The sequence below is a fragment of the Balaenoptera physalus genome (genome assembly GCF_965194825.1).
Source record: "Balaenoptera physalus genome assembly, chromosome: 1".
NCBI classification, from domain to species: domain Eukaryota; kingdom Metazoa; phylum Chordata; class Mammalia; order Artiodactyla; family Balaenopteridae; genus Balaenoptera; species Balaenoptera physalus.
In genome coordinates, this window is record NC_138882.1 from 145,072,194 (window position 1) to 145,096,259 (window position 24,066).

Sequence of the window (24,066 nt, forward strand, 5' to 3'; positions counted from 1 at the left end):
TTTCTGACCATGCTATGAAACTAGATATCAATTACAGGAAAAAATCTGTAAAAAATACAAACACAGGGAGGCTAAACAATACACTACTAAATAACCAAGAGATCACCGAAGAAATCTAAGAGGAAATCAAAAAATACCTAGAAACAAATGACAGTGAAAACACGACGACCCAAAACGTAGGGGATGCAGCAAAAGCATTTCTAAGAGGGAAGTTTATAACAATACAATCCTACCTCAAGAAACAAGAAAAATCTCAATTAAACAACCTAACCTTACACCTAAAGCGATTAGAGAAAGAAGAACAAAAAAACCCCAAAGTTAGCAGAAGGAAAGAAATCATAAAGATCAGATAAGAAATAAATGAAAATGAAATGAAGAAAACAATAGCAAAGATCAATAAAACTAAAAGCTGGTTCTTTGAGAAGATAAACAAAATTGATAAACCATTAGCCACACTCATGAAGAAAGAAAAGGAGAAGACTCAAATCAATACAATTCGAAATGAAAAAGGAGAAGTAACCACTGACACTGCAGAAATACAAAGGATCATGAGAGACTACTACAAGCAACTATATGCCAATAAAATGGACAACCTGGAAGAAATGGACAAATTCTTAGAAATGCACAACCTTCCGAGACTGACCCAGGAAGAAATAGAAAATATAAACAGACCAATCACAAGCACTGAAATTGAGACTGTCATTAAAAATCTTCCAACAAACAAAAGCCCAGGACCAGATGGCTTCACAGGTGAATTCTATCAAACATTTAGAGGAGAGTTAACACTTACCCTTCTCAAACTCTTCCAAAATATAGCAGAGGGAGGAACACTCCCAAACTCATTCTACAAGGCCACCATCACCCTGATACCAAAACCAGACAAAGATGTCAGAAAAAAAGAAAACTACAGGCCAATATCACTGATGAACATAGATGCAAAAATCGTCAACAAAATACTAGCAAACAGAATCCAACAACACATTAAAAGGATCATACACCATAATCAAGTGGTGTTTACCCCAGGAATGCAAGGATTCTTCAATATACACAAATCAGTCAATGCTATAAACCATATTAACAAATTGAAGGAGAAAAACCATATGATCATCTCAATAGATGCAGAAAAAGCTTTCAAAAAACTTCAAAACCCATTTATGAAAAAAACCCTCCAGAAAGTAGGCAAAGAGGGTACTTACCTCAACACAATAAAGGCAATGTATGAAAAACCCACAGCCAACATCATTTTCAATGGTGAAAAGCTGAAAACATTTCCTCTAAGATCAGTAACAAGACAAGGTTGACCATTCTCACCACTATTATTCAGCATAGCTCTGGAAGTTTTAGCCACAACAATCAGAGAAGGAAAAGAAATAAAAGGAATCCAAATCGGAAAACAAGAAGTAAAGCTGTCACTGTTTACAGATGACATGATACTATACATAAAGAATCCTAAAGATGCTACCAGAAAACTACTGGAGCTAATCAATGAATTTGGTAAAGTAGTAGGATACAAAATTAATGCACAGAAATCTCTTGCATTCCTATACACTAATGATGAAAAATCTCAAAGAGAAATTAAGGAAACACTCCCATTTACCATTGCAACAAAAAGAATAAAATACCTAGGAATAAACCTACCTAAGGAGACAAAAGACGTGTATGCAGAAAACTATAAGCCACTGATGAAAGAAATTAAAGATGATACAAACAGATAGAGAGATATACCATGTTCTTAGATTGGAAGAATCAACATTGTGAAAATGACTATACTACCCAAAGCAATCTACAGATTCAATGCAATCCTTATCAAACACGCAATGGGGTTTTTCACAGAACTAGAAAAAAAAATTCACAATTTGTATGGAAACACAAAAGACCGTGAATAGCCAAAGCAATCTTGAGAAAGAAAAACGGAGCTGGAGGAATCAGGTTCCCTGACTTCAGACTATACTACAAAGCTACAGTAATCAAGACAGTATGGTACTGGCACAAAAACAGAAATATAGATCAATGGAACAGGATAGAAACAGAAATATAGATCAATGGAACAGGATAGAAAGCCCAGAGATAAACCCACACACATATGGTCACCTTATCTTTGATAAGGGAGGCCAAGAATATACAATGGAGAAAAGCCAGCCTCTTCAATAAGTGGTGCTGGGAAAACTGGACAGCTACATGTGAAAGAATGAAATTAGAACACTCCCTAACACCATACACAAAAATAAACTCAAAATGGATTAAAGACCTAAATGTAAGACCAGATACTATAAAACTCTTAGAGGAAAACATAGGCAGAACACTCTATGACATAAATCCCAGCAATATCCTTTTTGACCCACCTCCTAGAGAAATGGAAATAAAAACAAAAATAAATAAATGGGACCTAATGAAAAATAAAAGCTTTTGCACAGCAAAGGAAAACATAAACAAGACAAAAAGACAACCCTCAGAATGGGAGAAATATTTGCAAATGAAGCAACCGACAAAGGATTAATCTCCAAAATTTACAGCAGCCCATGCAGCTCAGTATCATTAAAACAAACAACCCAATCGAAAATGGGCAGAAGATCTAAATAGACATTTCTCCAAAGAAGATATGGAGATTGCTAACAAACAGATGAAAGGATGCTCAGCATCACTAATCATTAGAGAAATACAAATCAAAACTACAATGAGGTATCACCTCACACCAGTCAGAATGGCCATCATCAAAAAATCTACAAACAATAAATGCTGGAGGGAGTGTGGAGAAAAGGAACCCTCTTGCACTGTTGGTGGGAAAGTACATTGATACAACCACTATGGAGAAGAGTATGGAGGTTCCTTATAAAACTAAAAATAGAACTGCCATATGACCCAGCAATCCCACTACTGGGCATATACCCTGAGAAACCCATAATTCAAAAAGAGTCATGTACCATAATGTTCATTGCTGCTCTATTTACAATAGCCAGGACATGGAAGCAACCTATGTGCCCATCAACAGATGAATGGATAAAGAAGATGTGGCACACATATACAATGGAATATTACTCAGTCATAAAAAGAAATAAAATTGAGTTATTTGTAGTGAGGTGGATGGACCTAGAGTCTGTCATACAGAGTGAAGTATGTCAGAAAGAGAAAAACAAATATCATATGCTAACACATATATATGGAATCTAAAAAAAAAAAAAAAAAAGGTTCTGAAGAACCTAGGGGCAGGACAGAAATAAAGATGCAGATGTAGAGAATGGACTTGAGGACACGGGGAGTAGGAACGGTTATTTGGGACGAAGTGAGAGAGTGACATGGACATATATACACTACGAAATGTAAAACAGATAGCTAGTAGGAAGCAGCCACATAGCACAGGGAGATCAGCTCGGTGCTTTGTGACCACCTAGAGGTGTGGGATAGCGAGGGTGGGAGGGAGAGGCAAGAGGGAGGAGATAGGGGGATATATGTATATGTATAGCTGATTCGCTTTGTTATACAGCAGAACCTAACACACCATTGTAAAACAATTACACTCTAATAAAGATGTTAAAAAAAAAAAGAAAAAAGAAAGTAAGGGCGACCCAGCAGCTTCTTTCTTTTCATACATGTAAATTCAGCACTACAAGATTCTGAATTTTTAAGAGCTTGATAAGCTGCAGATTTTACAATAAGTTAAAGGACATGGATAGATTGTCAGTTATTTTCTTCCTCAAGGTAAAGGATGTGGGCAATAGGTGGTGGGTAATAGTTACACGTATTTATATACATGCCACTCGTTCTGAGATTATTATCCATCTTTGAGGACAAATTTTCAAAAAAGTGGTAATCAACTAAAACTTGCCAGAAAAGAGTGATACACATTAGAGAGATATTAGCAGTTATACTCAACGATGATGTGTATTGGAGAAATACTGGCAGTTACACTAATGTTACCTACACCTCCCATCCACTGGGATTTGTTTCCCTACTTGCAAATGGCTAGGGGCTTAACTCATGGTCCTATGTTTCCTAAAGAAGCTTACTTTTCTCCCTTTAGAAAAATGTGTCCCCAATACAGAATAGATTCCTAAAATAGATTCCAGAAAGAATACCCTGCTAGTGTAAAGTGACTTTCAGAGACAATGTATTTTGACAGCACCTGAAATTTTAGAAAGATAAACATAAAGTCAAGAGAATAAAGGCTCTCTTTTATTTTCTTTTGGAAAGAAAAAATAGCTTTAAAGTTATTGAACTGTATGTCTTTCTTGCAAGCTTCTCTGTTCTCTATTTATACCATGAGTCATTGTTTATTTAATTTAATTAACATTGGCCAGTGCCTGCAAACTAAAACGCCGTCTTAAAGCATTTGCTTGAAAAGTCTCCTTGTCCCTGAGCTGTCATTTCTTAGCATGATGGATAATGGATAGAAATAATTACCCTGAACAAGGTTAGACAGCTTAAATGATTAGAGTTTCAAAGAATTAGCAGCCTTAGCTAAACACCTTATTTTCCAAGATTAAAGAAAAATAACATAGAGACTGTGATGAATCTGAAAACCCTCTTAAAAGAGTGCCATTGTCTATGACAGGTAAGTTTACACCAAGTATATTTGCAGAGACTTATTTAAATCAGACTGCCACCCAATACCTCATAAATTCCTCCACCAAAGTGACTTGAGATAGTTTTGAATGCCAAGTGTCAATGCAGGACACATATAAGTGGAAATACTGAGGCTTTGTCTGTACATTCCAAGGTCTTCATTAATCTCTCACAGACAGCACTTTGTCTCTTCTGTAAGTCTAAATACGTAAGGGTTTTTATTTGCTTTATTTTTTAAAAATAGGTTTTAATATTATCTATAACTAGGATTGCATTTCCTGATGCGGGCCCATTCTCTTGGCTCTCATGGACGGAATTGCTCTCTGTGCTGACACTTGGAAGGATTTACCACATCTACTTTATTAGAGCAATTTTATTGTTTAATAAAATTTTTTATTTTTATGTCCAATACTGTAAATGGTGAGAAGATGATGGAAAACTTTGAGGCCAATCAAATATCTAAGGAAGTAAACAAATCAATTTAATAAAAGCTGTATTCTTTTCAGAACTATTTCTCAGACACACAGTGAGCAGAGCTACCAAAGGACATTTAGGCTGATGGTTCTTTTCCCTTCCTAGAAAAAGAGGAGGCTCAATTTCCTGCCTATGGTCAAGAATAAGTTCTCTCCTCTCTTCTGTTGACATTCAGTTTTTATCCCAACCCAATGGAAAACGTTTTCCAAGTATTTAAGAGGAATTTGAGGAAGAAAAATTGAGGTCATTTTAAAGAATTAGTTACTGCACCTGGTGAAAATCATGCAACTCACTACTTGTGTGAAAAGTTAGTCTCCAGATTGAGTTCATGTTTCATCTGTAAAGTGGGGAGGATGATATTTATTTCACACTGATGATTTGAGATCCTAATGAGATTACATATATAAAAACACACAGCACAATATTTAGCCCATTGCAGGCAAAATTTTTAAAAAAATGTTTGGAAGGGTAAAGTTGTATTCCCAGGGTCATGCAAGTAGAAGAGCTGGGATAGGAACCCAGGTCTAATATTAGAGCCTGTGGTTTTATTTAACCTCTACATCAGTGCTTCTCAAAGTGTGGTCCCCAGACCACCAGTATCAGAACCATGTGGGAACCTGTTTGAAACGTAAAGTCTTGTGCCCCACCCCAGACATAATAAATCAGAAATTCTGGGGCTTAGGCCCATCTGCCAGTGTTTTAATGAGCCCTCAGGTGATTCTGATGCATGTTAACACTTGAGAACCACTGACCTATACTATACCACCTACCCACTGAAACAGAAATAGCCTTCTCCAAGGCACTGAACAGAACCTTTCTGTCTTGGTGTCATATAGAGATCCTGTGTGTGGGCTTCCCTGGAGGCGCAGTGGTTGAGAATCTGCCTGCTAATGCAGGGGACACGGGTTCGAGCCCTGGTCTGGGAAGATCCCACATGCCGCGGAGCCACTAGGCCCGTGAGCCACAACTACTGAGCCTGCGCATCTGGAGCCCGTGCTCCGCAACAAGAGAGGCCGCGATAGTGAAGAGGCCCGCGCACCGCGATGAAGAGTGGCCCTCGCTTGCTGCAACTAGAGGAAGCCCTCGCACAGAAACAAAGACCCAACACAGCCAAAAATAAATATAAAAATAAATAAATAAATAAAAGAGCCTTCCCTAAATTAAAAAAAGAGATCCTGTGTGACTCTTCCTAGGAAATGACACAAGACATGCACTGGATCAGCTTCAGGTGGATCAGATCAGATTTGTCAGGAGACAGGTGAGTGGAACACTGACTGACTCTACCCAACTGCAAAAAAAAAGCAACAGGAAGAAGCTACTGCCTCCTCTCCCTTGCCTGGCTCTTCTGCCTGATTACTTCTTTCCCCAGCTGATTCCAGGAAAGCTAGAAGTGACAGAATACAAATAATAGTCATTATTTTCTTATTGTAAATGATTTACCATGTATGCCTCATTACTGCAATACATGATAATCATGCACGTGATTATAGAAGCCTTAAATTACTTAATTTCAGCCTTAAATCTTTCTCATATATGTGTAGTCCTCTCAGAATCTGAATGCCTATCATTATTTAAAACAATTACCATAAGTATTACTTCTAGGTTTGTTTTTGTTTCTTTTTTTCATGCTCGAACAAGTCTGGTTAACAGGGAGAAAAAATCCTACCATATTCTATTTAAAAACTGGCATGATCTTTTTAAAAGTTTATGAGTAAAATGTGTGTAAATATTACCACCATATATATGTACTTTTTCTCTGAGTTTAAAGTTACCACAATGATGCCTCTTCCTTTTGGCCTTGGAGCTTAAATTTTTCTACCTTAGCAGAGAATGACGAATTTTCCATGTATCTTGCAGAGAGCTGCTTTATTGCCACTGTAATAGCATGAAACTGAATGCGTGATGATATTTTAAGAGAGATGTGGAAGAGAGCAGTTTGTACATAGTAATGGATCTTGGAAAACTCCACTCTTGCCTTCCTCCCCAGTGTCCTTTTAACAATGAAGTCACTGAAAATGTCAGATATTCTGGGAGCATTTTAAATTTGTGTTTTTTAGTAGAGCATCTGATCAATATGAAATGTAGGGCAAAATGAAACCATGAACTTAATGGACAAATAAAACAAACCTGCCAGTAGATCAGATTTGTCTTCCTTCCTAACTAAGTAATATTTATGGAATGTGTTTCCATGGAAAAGCAAGGCTGGATTTGGAGTCACTCAGATCTAGGTTTGACTCTCAGTCCCACTTCTGTCACCTTGTTTGGGCTATCCTCTTACCTTCTCTGTGCTTCAGTTTCCTCATCTGTAAAATGAGGATGTAATGAGTTATTGAGAAAATGAGGTATCCATGTAATATACATGTAAAGTCTTAGCATAACACTTGGCCCATGACTCAGCAAATGGATATCTTATTTATCTCTGCCCCTTCTACACAGTTGAGCTGTGGTTCTTTACAGAGTAAAGATTCTCTTATGCTCTTCCTGAGAGACCTCCAAGGGTGAGTGACCAACACAACCCTCTCCCTGACACATAGTCACCCACATTATTGAGTATCCCTCTGGAAACAGGGTCTCTGAAAAGTAGAAGAGAATGGTCTTTTCAAAAGAATATTGCTGATTAATAATGACTGTGTTGGGAATTTCCATCAAGTGTAGTCTCACTGTCTACTAGTTCAGAGGTACCTGGAAAAATTCAGGAATTTCAGGACACCAAAAACATCCTGTAATCACGTCCCAATTTCTCTATGATGCTCTCTGATATCCTAATTCTCTTTTTCTTTTTTTATTTTTCTCTTTATCCCACCATGTCAAGTATGAGTTTCACATGAGGGAAAAAGTAAGTAATATACCCAAGGGGAGAAAGCAATAAGATATATATTTACGTATTCACAGTCTTCATCGGCCAGAAATTCAGGAACTGATTCCGAAGCCTAAAGAGCTATAAGATTGCACACTCTGAGGCTAAGATTTGAGCCCAAATTATTCCCAAATAGAAATAGTTTGCTATGGTAGAAGAGCATGAATTTTATTATCAAGTAGACAGTGCTTGCTGCAATTTCTGGCCATGCGATCTTGAAGCAATCTTGCTCAGAGTCCCTTTGAGCCTAAGTTTGCAATAATACTTATTCACAGGTTGTGAGGACTGAATCAAACGATGGATATAAAGTGCTTGGTATGTGGAAGGTAGTCAACTCTTAGAAACCATGATTGTATTTATTTGAGGTGTTTCTTCCCCATCCTTTTACTTGTTACTAAGCCTCACACTTTGATCTGAAAAGCAGAATTTAACTACCTTGTAAGGCATAATAAGTAGCCATTTGTCAATTTCATCCAACATGGAGTTCAAAGTAAAAAATTAACACTCACCCAGATGTCCTTTAGTCGGTGAATAGATAAATAAACCGTGGTACATCAAACGATGGAATATTATTCAGTGCTAAAAGGAAATGAGCTATCAAGCCACGAAAAGACACGGAGGAAACTTAAAAGCACATTACTAAGTGAAAGAAGCCAATCTGAAAAGGCTACATACTGTATGATTCCAACTATATGACATTCTGGAAAAGGCAAAACTATAGAGACAGTAAAAAGATCAGTGGTTGCAGAGGTTGGGGATGGGGGAGAGATGAACAGGTGGAGCACAGAGAATCTTTAGGGTATCACACTCTGCATGATACCATAATGATGGATGTCCTTATGCATTTTTCCAAACCCATAGAATGTACAACATCAAGAGTGAAGTTCAGGCGATTAACCAAGATGGCGGAGTAGAAGGACGTGCTCTCACTCCCTCTTGCGAGAGCACCAGAATCAAAACTGGCTGCTGGACAATCATTGACAGGAAGAACCTGGACTTCACCAAGAGGATACCCCACGTCCAAGGACAGAGGAGAAGCCACAGTGAGACGGTAGGAGGGGCGCAATCAGAGTAAAATCAAATCCCATAACTGCTGGGTGGGTGACTCACAGACTGGCGAACACTTATACCACAGAAGTCCACCCACTGGAGTGAAGGTTCTGAGCCCCACGTCAGGCTTCCCAACCTGGGGGTCCGGCTATGGAAGGAGGAATTCCTAGAGAATCAGACTTTGAAGCCTAGTGGGAATTGATTGCAGGACTTTGACAGGACTGGGGGAAACAGAGACCCCACTTTTGGAGGGCACACACAAAGTAATGTGTGCATCGGGACCCAGGGGAAGGAGTGGTGACCCTGGGGGAGACTGAACCAGACCTACCTGCTGGTGTTGGGGGGTCTCCTGCAGAGGCGAGTGGTGGCTCTGTTCCACCGTGGGGATAAGGACACTGGCAGCCGAGGTTCTGGGAAGTTCTCCTTGCCGTGAGCCCTCCCAGAGTCTGCCATTAACCCCACCAAAGAGCACGGGTAGGCTCCAGTGTTGGGTTGCCTCAGGCAAAACAACCAACAGGGAGGGAACCTAGCCCCACCCATCAACAGTCAAGTGGATTAAGGTTTTACTGAGCTCTGACCGCCACAGCAACAGGGAGGGAACCCAGCCCCACCCATCAACAGTCAAGTGGATTAAGGTTTTACTGAGCTCTGACCGCCACAGCAACAGTCAGCTCTACCCACCACCAGAGCCTACCATCAAGCCTCTTAGATAGCCTCAACCACCAGAGGGCAGAGAGCAGAAGCAAGAAAAACTACAATCCTGCAGCCTGTGGACCAAAAACCACAGTTACAGAAAGATAGACAAGATGAAAAGGCAGAGGGCTATGTACCAGATGAAGGAACAAGAAAAAACCCCAGAAAAACAACTAAATGAAGTGGAGATAGGCAACCTTCCAGAGAAAGAATTCAGAATAATGATAGTGAAGATGATCCAGGACCTCGGAATAAAAATGGAGGCAAAGATTGAGAAGATGCAAGAAATGATTAACAAAGACCTAGAAGAATTAAAGAACAAACAAACAGAGATGACCAATACAATAACTGAAATGAAAACTACACTAGAAGGAATCAATAGCAGAATAACTGAGGCAGAAGAACGGATAAGTGACCTGGAAGACAGAATGGTGGAATTCACTGCTGCGGAACAGACTAAAGAAAAAAGAATGAAAAGAAATGAAGACAGCCTAAAAGACCTCTGGGACAACGTTAAACGCAACAACATTCGCATTATAGGGGTCCCAGAAGGAGAAGAGAGAGACAAAGGACCAGAGAAAATATTTGAAGAGATTATAGTCGAAAACTTCCCTAACATGGGAAAGGAAATAGCCACCCAAGTCCAGGAAGCGCAGAGAGTCCCATACAGAATAAACCCAAGGAGAAACACGCCGAGACACATAGTAATCAAAGTGGCAAAAATTAAAGACAAAGAAAAATTATTGAAAGCAGCAAGGGAAAAACGACAAATAACATACAAGGGAACTCCCATAAGGTTAACAGCTGATTTCTCAGCAGAAACTCTACAAGCCAGAAGGGAGTGGCATGATATACTAAAAGTGATGAAAGGGAAGAACCTACAACCAAGATTACTCTACCCGGCAAGGATCTCATTTAGATTTGATGGAGAAATCAAAAGCTTTACAGACAAGCAAAAGCTAAGAGAATTCAGCACCACCAAACCAGCTCTACAACAAATGCTAAAGGAACTTCTCTAAGTGGGAAACAGAAGAGAAGAAAAGGACCTACAAAAACAAACCCAAAACAATTAAGAAAATGGTCATAGGAACATACATATCGATAATTACCTTAAACGTGAATGGATTAAACGCCCCAACCAAAAGACATAGACTGGCGGAATGGATACAAAAACAGGACCCATATATATGCTGTCTACAAGAGACCCACTTTAGACCTAGGGACACATACAGACTGAAAGTTAGGGGATGGAAAAAGATATTCCATGCAAATGGAAATCAAAAGAAAGCTGGAGTAGCTATACTCATATCAGATAAAATAGACATTAAAATAAAGAATGTTACAAGAGACAAGGAAGGACACTACATAATGATCCAGGGATCAATCCAAGAAGAAGATATAACAATTATAAATATATATGCACCCAACATAGGAGCACCTCAATACATAAGGCAGCTGCTAACAGCTATAAAAGAGGAAATCGACAGTAACACAATAATAGTGGGAGACTTTAACACTTCACTTACACCAATGGACAGATCATCCAAAATGAAAATAAATAAGGAAACAGAAGCTTTAAATGACACAATAGACCAGATAGATTTAATTGATATATATAGGACATTCCATCCAAAAACAGCAGATTACACGTTCTTCTCAAGTGCGCACGGAACATTCTCCAGGATAGATCACATCTTGGGTCACAAATCAAGCCTCAGTAAATTTAAGAAAATTGAAATCATACCAAGCATCTTTTCTGACCACAACACTATGAGATTAGAAATGAATTACAGGGAAAAAAACGTAAAAAAGACAAACACATGGAGGCTAAACAATACGTTACTAAAAAACCAAGAGATTACTGAAGAAATCAAAGAGGAAATTAAAAAATACCTAGAGACAAATGACAATGAAAACACGACGACCCAAAACCTATGGGATGCAGCAAAAGCGGTTCTAAGAGGGAAGTTTATAGCTATACAAGCCTACCTAAAGAAACAAGAAAAATCTCAAGTAAACAATCTAACCTTACACCTAAAGAAACTAGAGAAAGAAGAACAAACAAAACCCAAAGTTAGCAGAAGGAAAGAAATCATAAAGATCAGAGCAGAAATAAATGAGACAGAAACAAAGAAAACAATAGCAAAGATCAATAAAACTAAAAGTTGGTTCTTTGAGAAGATAAACAAAATTGATAAGCCATTAGCCAGACTCATCAAGAAAAAGAGGGAGAGGACTCAAATCAATAAAATCAGAAATGAAAAAGGAGAAGTTACAACAGACACTGCAGAAATACAAAACATCCTAAGAGACTACTATAAGCAACTTTATGCCAATAAAATGGACAACCTGGAAGAAATGGACAAATTCTTAGAAAGGTATAACCTTCCAAGACTGAATCAGGAAGAAACAGAAAATATGAACAGACCAATCACAAGTAATGAAATTGAAACTGTGATTAAAAATCTTCCAACAAAGAAAAGTCCAGGACCAGATGGCTTCACAGGTGAATTCTATCAAACATTTAGAGAAGAGCTAACACCCATCCTTCTCAAACTCTTCCAAAAAATTGCAGAGGAAAGAACACTCCCAAACTCATTCTATGAGGCCACCATCACCCTGATACCAAAACCAGACAAAGACACTACAAAAAAAGAAAATTACAGACCAATATCACTGATGAATATAGATGCAAAAATCCTCAACAAAATACTAGCAAACAGAATCCAACAACACATTAAAAGGATCATACACCACGATCAAGTGGGATTTATCCCAGGGATGCAAGGATTCTTCAATATACGCAAATCAATCAATGTGATACACCATATTAACAAACTGAAGATGAAAAACCACATGATCATCTCAATAGATGCAGAAAAAGCTTTTGACAAAATTCAACACCCATTTATGATAAAAACTCTCCAGAAAGTGGGCATAGAGGGAACCTACCTCAACATAATAAAGGCCATATATGACAAACCCACAGCAAACATCATTCTCAATGGTGAAAAACTGAAAGCATTTCCTCTAAGATCAGGAACAAGACAAGGATGTCCACTCTCACCACTATTATTCAACATAGTTCTGGAAGTCCTAGCCACGGCAATCAGAGAAGAAAAAGAAATAAAAGGAATCCAAATTGGAAAAGAGGAAGTAAAACTGTCACTGTTTGCGGATGACATGATACTATACATAGAGAATCCTAAAACTGCCACCAGAAAACTGCTAGAGCTAATTAATGAATATGGTAAAGTTGCAGGATACAAAATTAATGCACAGAAATCTCTTGCATTCCTATACACTAATGATGAAAAATCTGAAAGAGAAATTATGGAAACACTCCCATTTACCATTGCAACAAAAAGAATAAAATACCTAGGAATAAACCTACCTAGGGAGACAAAAGACCTGTATGCAGAAAACTATAAGACACTGATGAAAGAAATTAAAGATGATACCAACAGATGGAGAGATATACCATGTTCTTGGATTGGAAGAATCAACATTGTGAAAATGAGTATACTACCCAAAGCAATCTACAGATTCAATGCAATCCCTATCAAATTACCAATGGCATTTTTTACAGAGCTAGAACAAATCATCTTAAAATTTGTATGGAGACACAAAAGACCCCGAATAGCCAAAGCAGTCTTGAGGCAAAAAAATGGAGCTGGAGGAATCAGACTCCCTGACTTCAGACTATACTACAAAGCTACAGTAATCAAGACAATATGGTACTGGCACAAAAACAGAAACATAGATCAATGGAACAAGATAGAAAGCCCAGAGATTAACCCACGCACCTATGGTCAACTAATCTATGACAAAGGAGGCAAAGATATACAATGGAGAAAAGACAGTCTCTTCAATAAGTGGTGCTGGGAAAACTGGACAGCTACATGTAAAAGAATGAAATTAGAATACTCCCTAACACCATACACAAAAATAAACTCAAAATGGATTAGAGGCCTAAATATAAGACTGGACACTATAAAACTCTTAGAGGAAAACATAGGAAGAACACTCTTTGACATAAATCACAGAAAGATCTTTTTTGATCCACCTCCTAGAGTAATGGAAATAAAAACAAAAAGAAACAAGTGGGACCTAATGAAACTTCAAAGCTTTTGCACAGCAAAGGAAACCATAAACAAGACGAAAAGACAACCCTCAGAATGGGAGAAAATATTTGCAAATGAATCAACGGACAAAGGATTAATCTCCAAAATATATAAACAGCTCATTCAGCTCAATATCAAAGAAACAAACACCCCAATCCAAAAATGGGCAGAAGACCTAAATAGACATTTCTCCAAAGAAGACATACAGACGGCCATGAAGCACATGAAAAGCTGTTCAACATCACTAATTATTAGAGAAATGCAAATCAAAACTACAATGAGGTATCACCTCACTCCTGTTAGGATGGGCATCATCAGAAAATCTACGAACAACAAATGCTGGAGAGGGTGTGGAGAAAAGGGAACCCTCTTGCACTGTTGGTGGGAATGTAACTTGATACAGCCACTATGGAGAACAATATGGAGGTTCCTTAAAAAACTAAAAATAGAATTACCATATGACCCAGCAATCCCACTACTGGGCATATACCCAGAGAAAACCGTAATTCAAAAAGACACATGCACCCGAATGTTCATTGCAACACTATTTACAATAGCCAGGTCATGGAAGCAACCTAAATGCCCATCAACAGACGAATGGATAAAGAAGTTGTGGTACATATATACAATGGAATATTACTCAGCCATAAAAAGGAACGAAATTGAGTCATTTGTTGAGACGTGGATGGATCTAAAGACTGTCATACAGAGTGAAGTAAGTCAGAAAGAGAAAAACAAATATCATATATTAATGCATGTATGTGGAACCTAGAAAAATGGTACAGATGAGCCAGTTTGCAGGGCAGAAGTTGAGACCCAGATGTAGAGAATGGACATATGGACACCAAGGGGGGAAAACTGCGGTGAGTTGGGGATGGTGGTGTGCTGAATTGGGCGATTGGGATTGACATGTATACACTGATATGTATAAAATTGATGCCTAATAAGAACCTGCAGTATAAAAAAACAAACAAAACAACTAATACTAAACTTTCATTGGGTTATTTGTATGGAAATATGTTAATATAAATGTTTCAGACATTACATGAAATTCCTAAAAATCTTATATTTGTATTTGTATGGAAATATGTATGGAAATATGTTAATATAAATGTTTCAGACATTACATGAAATTTCTAAAAATCTTATATTTGTATTTGTATGGAAATATGTATGGAAATATGTTAATATAAATGTTTCAGACATTACATGAAATTTCTAAAAATCTTATATGTTCTGGTATAATGTTATAAGTAATAATCCTAGTTATTACTTTAAAATGTATATCTCAGATATAATTAATTTTCTTGTCAACTGCATTATTATGAACTTTCATCAAATCTTTTACCGTGGTCATTTTTAAGTCTTTTGTCATTTACAGACAGTTCTGGGTGTACTCTGATGATTTTGCAAATATGTTCCTATAAAAGGGTTTCATCTTCAAGAAATTCATGGAAAAGACTCTGACAAGTACAGGTTTCTGGTAACTGACTGTACTGCTGAACTGAATGAATAAGCATTTTCAGAACTCTGATGAAAAACTGATGAACTCATAAAAGTGCTAACAAAAGATCAAGATGAAAAAAAACAATTAATTACATGGGACTGAGTGAACTGATGAGGATGAGTATAATCTTTGTGACTTTCTGTCTGAATTTAAAAAAAAAAAAAATCCCACAAGGACTCAGAGGCAAAGAATATACAAATCAATTTTCACTGCAAAGTAAAGGAGCTGTTACAGTGGAGGATTACTGGACTGAATGTCAATATTATGACATAGTATGAGTGTGTTTCATGTTTGGTAATTGCAATCATTGTTGCTTTTGTTGTGGTCATCCATGTACAATGCTTGGTGTCAGTCTATTTATCTCTTGTAAAAATAAAATACAGTGTGTGTGTGTGAAAAAAAAAATAAAAATAAAAAATAAAAAAAATAATAAAAAAAAAAGAGTGAAGTTCAATGTAAACTATAGACTTTGGGTGCTTATGATGTGTCAATGTGTAATCATAATTGTAACAATTGTAATGCACCATTCTGGTGGGCAAGGTTGATAAAGGGGGAGGCTATGCACATGTGAGGGCAGGGTGTTTAAGAAAAGTCTCTGTACCTCCCCCTTAATTTTGCTGTAAAACTTATACTTCTCTAAAAAAAAGTCTTAATATAAAAAATTTAACACTCTGACCTTGATTCAGTTCCAACTGTCTGGCCCTATCTTTCCTTATCTGTAAAGTGAGAGAAATGTGTTGAATAAATGTGATAATCACACATCTGCTTTTATAGGGTTTTTAGCACATGTCACAATTATAATGAATTGTTTGCTTATTTGATTAATAGCTGTCTCTCACATCAGATTCTAAATTTCCATGAGAGACTGTCTTGTTGATCCCAGCATCCCCTAGGATCTAATAAAATACCTGGCACCTAGAAGATCCTCAATAACTTTTATTTTGAAATTAATCAATGAATATGACATGGGGTGGCATAGAAATTAATTTGTTCTTTCACTCACCTCCCTCAATCATTCATACAATAAATATTTTTAAATGCTTGATATGTACAAGGCCACATGCTCTGTGGTTGGCAAGGCAATATTCTGCTAGATTATCTCATTTAATCTTTATAAAACACTGTGGGGAGACTTTGCCAGTAGGTCCACATTAGAGATAAAAATAAAGTAGAACTTAAGGACATTGGGAATTTCTCTATGGTCACACAAATGTCAGTGAAAAAGTGAGCAAATACATGGTTTTTTTTTTAATTTCAAAGTTTTTTTTTAATATAGTGCTTATTATTGCAGGCACTATTCTAAGCACTTTACATATATTAAATTTACTTAATCTTTACCAAAAAAGGCTTTGAGGTGGTAACTTATTATCATCAGCTTTCAGATGAAGAAACTTGGGACCACAAAAGGTAAATGATTTTCCACAGAAATTAGGGATTAAGCAATTTGCCTCTGAACTCAGATAGTACAAAGTGGAGAGGTAGGATCTGAACCCACATAGTTAAATGGCACTTAGCCATCACAGTCCAGCACGTCTCAGAAACCTAAAATGACTCTAAAACAAATATCAAATGCTGTTGAGTCTCCTCTGGTTGAAGTCAGCTGAGTTAGTGAGGGGATGGCTAAAAACTGGAGCATGGTGTAATTGATTCACGTGTGTGGTTTACAAAATTTTTTGATGTTTTTCCATTTTTATGCCTAGGCTAACACAATGATGTGCTACATTTAGTATATGCCCAATAATTTTTCCTGATGTTATGATCGAAATACACACTGTGAAACATAATCTGAGTCAGATCAAAAAATTCAAAATACAGCATACATCAAAGCAATTGCTAATGATTCAGCTGGCCAAATGCCCCCTTTCCTTAGCATAATATATGATAATCCAGAATGAGTCTTTCAACAAGAGTTGGCTTGGAATTTATCCTCAAGTACCTTCAGTTGTGCAATTTGATCTTAGTACGGAAAACGTGTTAATCCCTTCATCTAAAAACTAACCCAAATTGCCTAGAATAGGGGTTGTTAGAAGGAAAATTCACTCTGTAATACTGATGTTGTTATAAGGCAAGAGCTCATTCTTATAACTTTGGGGGAAGAGGCAGAAATTGGAGTAAGAACCTCTAAATTCAAAGCTAGTCTCTACTTGAGAACAATATCTTCCACCTTAAGATGCTGATTTTAGTTTATGAACTCTCAGCAATCAGAATACCCTAAAATATGGGTTATGGGATCTTGCAACTTTAGGTTTGGCAAACTGAGGACCTCCCCCACACCGTTTAAAAATAAACAGGCTATAAAATCATGAAACTTCAACTGTTTTCAGTTCTAAGCACTTGTAAATGGAGATTGTGCCAAGTAAAACCTCAGAAGTAAGGGTAAAGGCACAGAAAATAGCTGGGTTATAATGAGGCTTAGCTTCTTGCAGCTACCTTAGTTTCAGCCCAATATAGTCACATAACATTGGAAATAGCCCATCTGGCTGAAATTCAAAAAGAATAAACTCTTCTCTTTGTTAAGGCAACTTTGAGACCAACTAGACAACCTCTGGGATATATCAACAAATCCTGACTTTCAAAAATATTTTTCTCATTCCAATGTTTTTATTTTCTCCAACTGGATTGTAATTTTCTTTGTACAATTCATTCATATATCATGTATTCATTCATTCACTTCACAAATACTTATCGAGTGCCTTACGAAAACTTACAGCTCTTACCTTGGTTGGTATATAGCAGCTTCTCAGTAAAAAGGGTTTGAATAATGCAATTTTTCATCTGTCATTGTACTTAATGTTCATCACACTTATAGCTTGTCAACTTGTGTTCACTCATTTAATAAATCTTTATTTATTGTTCTTGAGCTACTATGTCAAGCACTGGGGACACAATGATAAATCAAACACCATGGTCCTTGCCTTATGTGGCTTATGGTCAAAGATTCTCACAACACATATCAAATTTTTATTGGGATGAAGGAGACATGCTCATCAGCTCGAGTGGAAAAAGAACTTTAGATAGTCAGAAATTTCTCAGAAGTAACATTTGTCCTGAGATCTAAAGAGTGAGTACATGCTTCTCTAGGTGTCTTAGATGGGGTTCTCTAAAGGCAGCCCTGAGACACTGGTTCCTGCACTAGAGGTTCATCACAGAGAGATGGGAAGCCAGGCAACAGTGTGATCTCAGGCACAGCTGTGCAGAGAATAGCTTCAGCCAGACCCTGCGGGGAGACCTCTGGATTGTAAGCCTTGCCTCAGAGTTGCCCCGATCTATGCAATTTTGCTGGCTTTTCAAACTGTCGCTTAGAACCATTGGTTAAAGGTCCTTGTGGGAGGGGAGCTTAAACACACAGGAACTTCCTGCTAGCAATGCCACTCCAGTAACCAGAGGGCAACCATCAACAAAACCATCAACAAAGGAGCTGAAGGTGCTGCACAGAAGGATAAGGTACACAGAATTGATAAGAATGGATCCTAGGAGATAGTGGGAAGCACTAGTATTGTCCTTTACTCTAGATGAGGGCCAAGCATTTCAGTATATGCAAAGCTCCTACAGTGGAACAAATCTTTGCCAGGATAAGGGCCTAAAAGAAATGCAGAATGGTTAGAGCCAGCCAAGACTGTAGATTGGCATGGGATGGGCTGGAGAGGCAGATGAAGGCTGGCCATAGGTTGGGTTAAGGCCCTGACTTCCATCCAAGAGCAATGGGAGGACACTGAGAATGCTTCCGAGCAGGGGAGCAGCATATTTGGATTTGCATTTAAAGGCTTCCTCCAGCTAGAGTATGGAGAATGGATGGAAGAGATGCCTGTGTGCAGGCAGGCAGACCCAGTTAGAAGGTTATCTAGAAAAGAAATGATGATGGAGTGGAGTTGGGTAGTAGTAAAGAGAAGTAAGCATATTGGAGAAATTTTAGGAGGTAAAACCACTAGGAATTGCTGATGGATTGGATGAGGGAGGGGAGCCCTGGGAAATATCAAGATTTGTGGCTTGCCTGACCAGATGGATGGTGGTTTCATTCATGTGAAATTGTGAACACTGGAATGCTAGGTCTCAGGGCTCAAAACTAAGAAAGATACACACACTATTCACAGGAGGAGGTCCGTCACCTACTGACTAATTCCCACAAGAAATTACCTGCTTCCTAGGTAATATTTTTTGGAAACAAGCAGAGAAACTACAACCATAGATCAATTTCCAAATAGGGATTTCACAGACCTAGACAAATATTAGCCAACTTGCTCCAGGGAATGTACCATCCTATGAATGGGATGGGACTGACTGGGAAGAGAGACCTAGTATAGAGGAAAGAATTAAAACGTTAGACAGAATATAATTACTGTTCATGTATGTGATTCAACTGTAAGCCTAAATGACTCAAAGAAATTTTTAATTGAATGCAATAATGAAGATTCTAGCCCACAGTTGGGTACCAAAGTTGGTTCTAAATTTTCTGCATTCTAAATAATACTGGAATGGATATCAAAGGGATTGGTATTACTGGGTCAAAGGGAATATAATTCCAAAGCCCTTGGAATTTGCTTGCCCTCTAGTAGTGCTTCAATGCACTTTTCCTGCATCCGACCCTACACCCTTAGTTTTGCTAAAGAGAAGTATGTTATGGTCTCAGGGTAGGCGGTAGCATGTTATGGTTTTAGCTTATTTGTATTTGATTTCTTGTATGATTAAAGTTTTTGGTGTCATCTTCTTACCCATTTTTTTAAAAGGTTTTTATTTACTTCACCCAAATATATGCCATTGTATTAGTAAATTTTCTTATCAATTTCTATGAATTTTTTACATATGACAATGTAAATTTTGTGTATTTAAACTTTGTATATTTAAATACTTTCCCAAGTATGTTATTTTATGTCCAGAACCTTTAATTCTAGTCTACAGAAATAAGATTTTCCTTCCACATTCCTTCACTGCTTTTTTTTTTTTTTTCCTTAGTTTAGAAAGTGTTCCCTTATTTACAGATAACAGTGTATTCTGGATTTTTTTTTTTTTAATCCAACAAGGCATGGGGGTTGGTAATAGGAAAGTGTATAGATAAACCAAAATCAGTCATGTGTTTTTCATGTTGAAGCTGAGTGTCAGGGTTTGTTATACCATTTTGGTTTTTTTACTCTATAAAAATTTTATAATAAAGATTTTTAAAAGTTATTTCTAATTCAAAGACCAGAAACATAGTTCTGCATCATTGCTAATAGTCTTCTCACTGGGCTTCGTATTCCAGTCTTCTTTCCTACGATCTAGTCTCAACATGACAACCAGGGTGATCCTTTAAAATGGTGGCATTTTAGCTCCCTATTTGACCCAAAGACCTTCAGTGGCCTGCAAGGCCCTAGGTGATCCATATATCCCTTTCACTCTTTACTGCTCTGATTTCACTACTGCTCTTCCCCTTTGCTGACTCTCCTCCAGTTATACTGTCCTCCTTGCCATTATTTGAACAAGTCAAGCACACTCCCACCTCAGACCCTTTGCACCTGCTTTTCTTCTGTTGCTCCAGATTCCTGCATGTGAACTCCATTTCCTCCAGGTCTTCCTCAAATATTCCCTTATCAGTGACACTCTCCCTGAGCACTCTATGGAAAATAGCATCTCCCCCATCTCTCTATCCTCTTACCCTTCTTTTACCTCAGATCACCATCCATAGTATGTAGTTACTTTTTTATTTATTATCTATCTTTCAGAATCTGAACTCCTTATGGGTCCTTCTCAGTTTTCATTTTAAGTATATTTCCAGTGCCCAGAACAGTGCTGAAAAAAGAAGTAGTCATTAAATAAATATAGGTTGAATAAATTAATGCTATTCAGGCAAAAATTGAGATGATATTTTTAATAATACAGAGAAATGTTCATGCTGTAATGCTAAGTGGAAAAAAAGCAGAACACAAAATTTTCACCTTTGAAGAAAATTATGAGTTAAAAATATCGGGGAGAAAATTCAGGTCCCTCTGAATGGGAGCATTTGTGTGATTATTTTGTATATTTTTCAAGCTTTTGTCAAAGACTTTTATAATAAGTATGTGAACTTTAAGAAAATATAGTAGCAAATTATAAATCTAAGTTTTCACTTCTGGGGCAATATCTTATATGACCAGTAATAATATCTATACTCTATGAAAATACTCAGAATATATGTCACTAGGTTCTCCTGGATAACATAAAGATAAGGATGCTAATAACTTTATACTAAGGTGGTTAGCGAATGTCATTGGCAAGAACAAATACACACTGAGTACTTGATATGCTCCAGGTCCTGAGGTAGATAACTTGGGAGTTTAAATGTAAGCAGGGATAATGCCTATCTTGTTTATTGTAAAATCCCTGGCACACAACACATCAAAGAGTACAAAGTATGTGCTAAATAAGTAATTATTGAATACATTAGGAAATAGGACTTGGGGCTACCACCTTCAAGCAATTTAGACTAAGTGAGAATTAACACACAGAGCCCTAGACTTTGCTTCTTCTTTTACAAGATTTATCACACTGACAATTATTTATGTATACATGTCTTTCCTCATAAACTGTAAAGTTTTGGTGGCAGAGGCCATATCTATTTTGTCAATAACTGTATTCTCAGTGCCTAGCCCAGAGCCTGGTACATAACTGGGGTCCTGATAAATATTTGTGGCACGATTGATAGATGGATATGCCCAAAATTCCCAGCTAAGTTGGACGTATTAAAAGGCATGAGAGATACAAAGAGGCTTAGAGAATTTAGGGAAGCAGAATTTACATCTTGTTTAAAGGAATCTGCAAAATACAAGGAAAAGAACTGGCATTGAGATTGACCTTAAAGAATAAATCAACAATTTTAAGGTGTGATAAGAAAATAGGCATGTGTCATTTTAAGCAAAAGGAATAGAATGATCAGTAGTATCAGATGTGCTTCTGTGAGCTTTTACTATTTGGCACCTTTTGAAAAGTTAATCCTATTTAAAGAAAAGTTTAATTGTGGGGACCCACAGCTGGTACCTTAAGTGCCAGATGCGGTTTTGTTTTATAGTTAAGGGTGGCAACACTGCTTAATTGTATATTTACAAGCAAACACATGTCGTTTCATGAAAACTACTTGATAATTACACAGCGACTACTGGAACCCCTGATAATTACACAGTTACACGTGTTACTGCTACCAAGTTACCTCCTGATAGCTGAGTAATTAACTTGTCAACTCAGCAAATGGGGCTGGAGGGGAGGCATCTGAAACGCTTATTCCTTTTCTTACAGATGTCTGTGGGTTCATTCAGCACTTGCTGAATTTGGTACCGTCCTCCTCTCGGTCACTTGGCACTTAACGTAGGGGCTGAAACACTTTCTGCCACCCTAAAATACCTAAACCTTTTCACGCTTCCAGTGATTTTAACACATTTTGCCTTGCTGCTAATTTTGGGTGTATCCACCCATCAGTCCATCCATCCATTCACCCATCCATCCATCAGTCCATCCATCCATTCATTCATGCATGCATCCATCCAACATCCCAGAAATGTTGACTGAACCTGTCCTATGTACCAGGCCCTGTCTGGAAGTCACTCTTCCCGCTTCAGAAAGCAGGGTGTTATAGCCCAAAGAGCATGAATCAGTTTTCAAATTCAGAAACTGCTACTCTTCAGGTCTCTGATTTTGTGCAACTTTCCTAATCTGTAAAATGGGCCTAATAATGCTTAACAGGGTGGTTATTAGCATGACAGATAATGAAAAGGACTAGCATAAAATAAGCACTCATAAACTTTAACACCCAAACACTGCCCACCTCCCACTACCAGGCCCCAGTTAGTCTTAACTGTTTCATGTCTTCATCAAAATAGATCCCAAATAGCCTCTACTTGGGATTGTGAATACGGTCAAAATTAAAATAACTACATTAATTTTTTTAATTCTCAAAAGTCAGCTGTATTAACTAAATCAAAAGGCCTTTTATCAAAATATATTGAAATTAATGATTTTGCTAAATGGTGTCCTAGGTACCTGAAATGGTAGAGACAAATAAGAAATACAGAGGCAGGAGAGAAGATGGCGGAAGAGTAAGACGCGGAGATCACCTTCCTTCCCACAGATACAGTAGAAATACATCTACAAGTGGAACTGCTCCTACAGAACACCCACTGAATGCTGGCAGAAAACGTCCGACCTCCAAAAAGGAGAGGGGATTCAGAGCGCCGCCTAAACGATCTCCAGAGAAGGGCGCGAGCCGCGGCGATCAACGCAGAACCCACAGCAACAGGGGCGCAGAGGAAAAAACGGAGAGACTCCCGCACAGAGGCTCGGCGCTGGGCCGCGCTCACCAGCCCGAGAGGCTTGTCTGCTCACCCGCCGGGGCGGGTGGGGCTGGGAGCTGAGGCTCGGGCTTCGGTCGGATCGCAGGGAGAGGACTGGGGCTGGCGGCGTGAACACAGCCTGAAGGGGTTAGCGCACCACAGCTGGCTGGGAGGGAGACCGGGAAAAGGTCTGCAGCTGCCGAAGAGGCAAGAGACTTTTTCTTGCCTCTTTGTTTCCTGGTGCTCAAGAAGAGGGGATTCAGAGCGCCGCCTAAACGAACTCCAGAGAAGGGCGCGAGCTGCGGCGATCAGCGCGGACCCCAGAGACGGGCGTGAGACGCTGGGGCTGCTGCTGCTGCCTCCAAAAAGCCTGTGTGTGAGCACAGGTCACTCTCCACATCGCCCCTCCTGGTAGCCTGTGCAGCCCGCCACTGCCAGGCTCCCGTGTTCCCGGGACAACTTCCCCGGGAGAACGCACTGCGCGCCTCAGGCTGGTGCAAAGTCACGACGCCTCGGCCGCCGCAGGCT

At 38.3% G+C, this 24,066-nt stretch overlaps 1 long non-coding RNA gene across 1 annotated transcript in view; it reads right to left on the minus strand.

Moving 5' to 3' along the window:
• Positions 1-23,415, minus strand: part of LOC309657156 — a 129,350-nt gene extending 105,935 nt beyond the window's left edge. Inside the window, exon 1 of the long non-coding RNA XR_014261674.1 lies at positions 23,278-23,415. This is a non-coding gene — a long non-coding RNA (uncharacterized lncRNA). The remainder of the gene's footprint in view (positions 1-23,277) is intronic.
• Between the last annotated feature and the right edge of the window lie 651 nt (positions 23,416-24,066).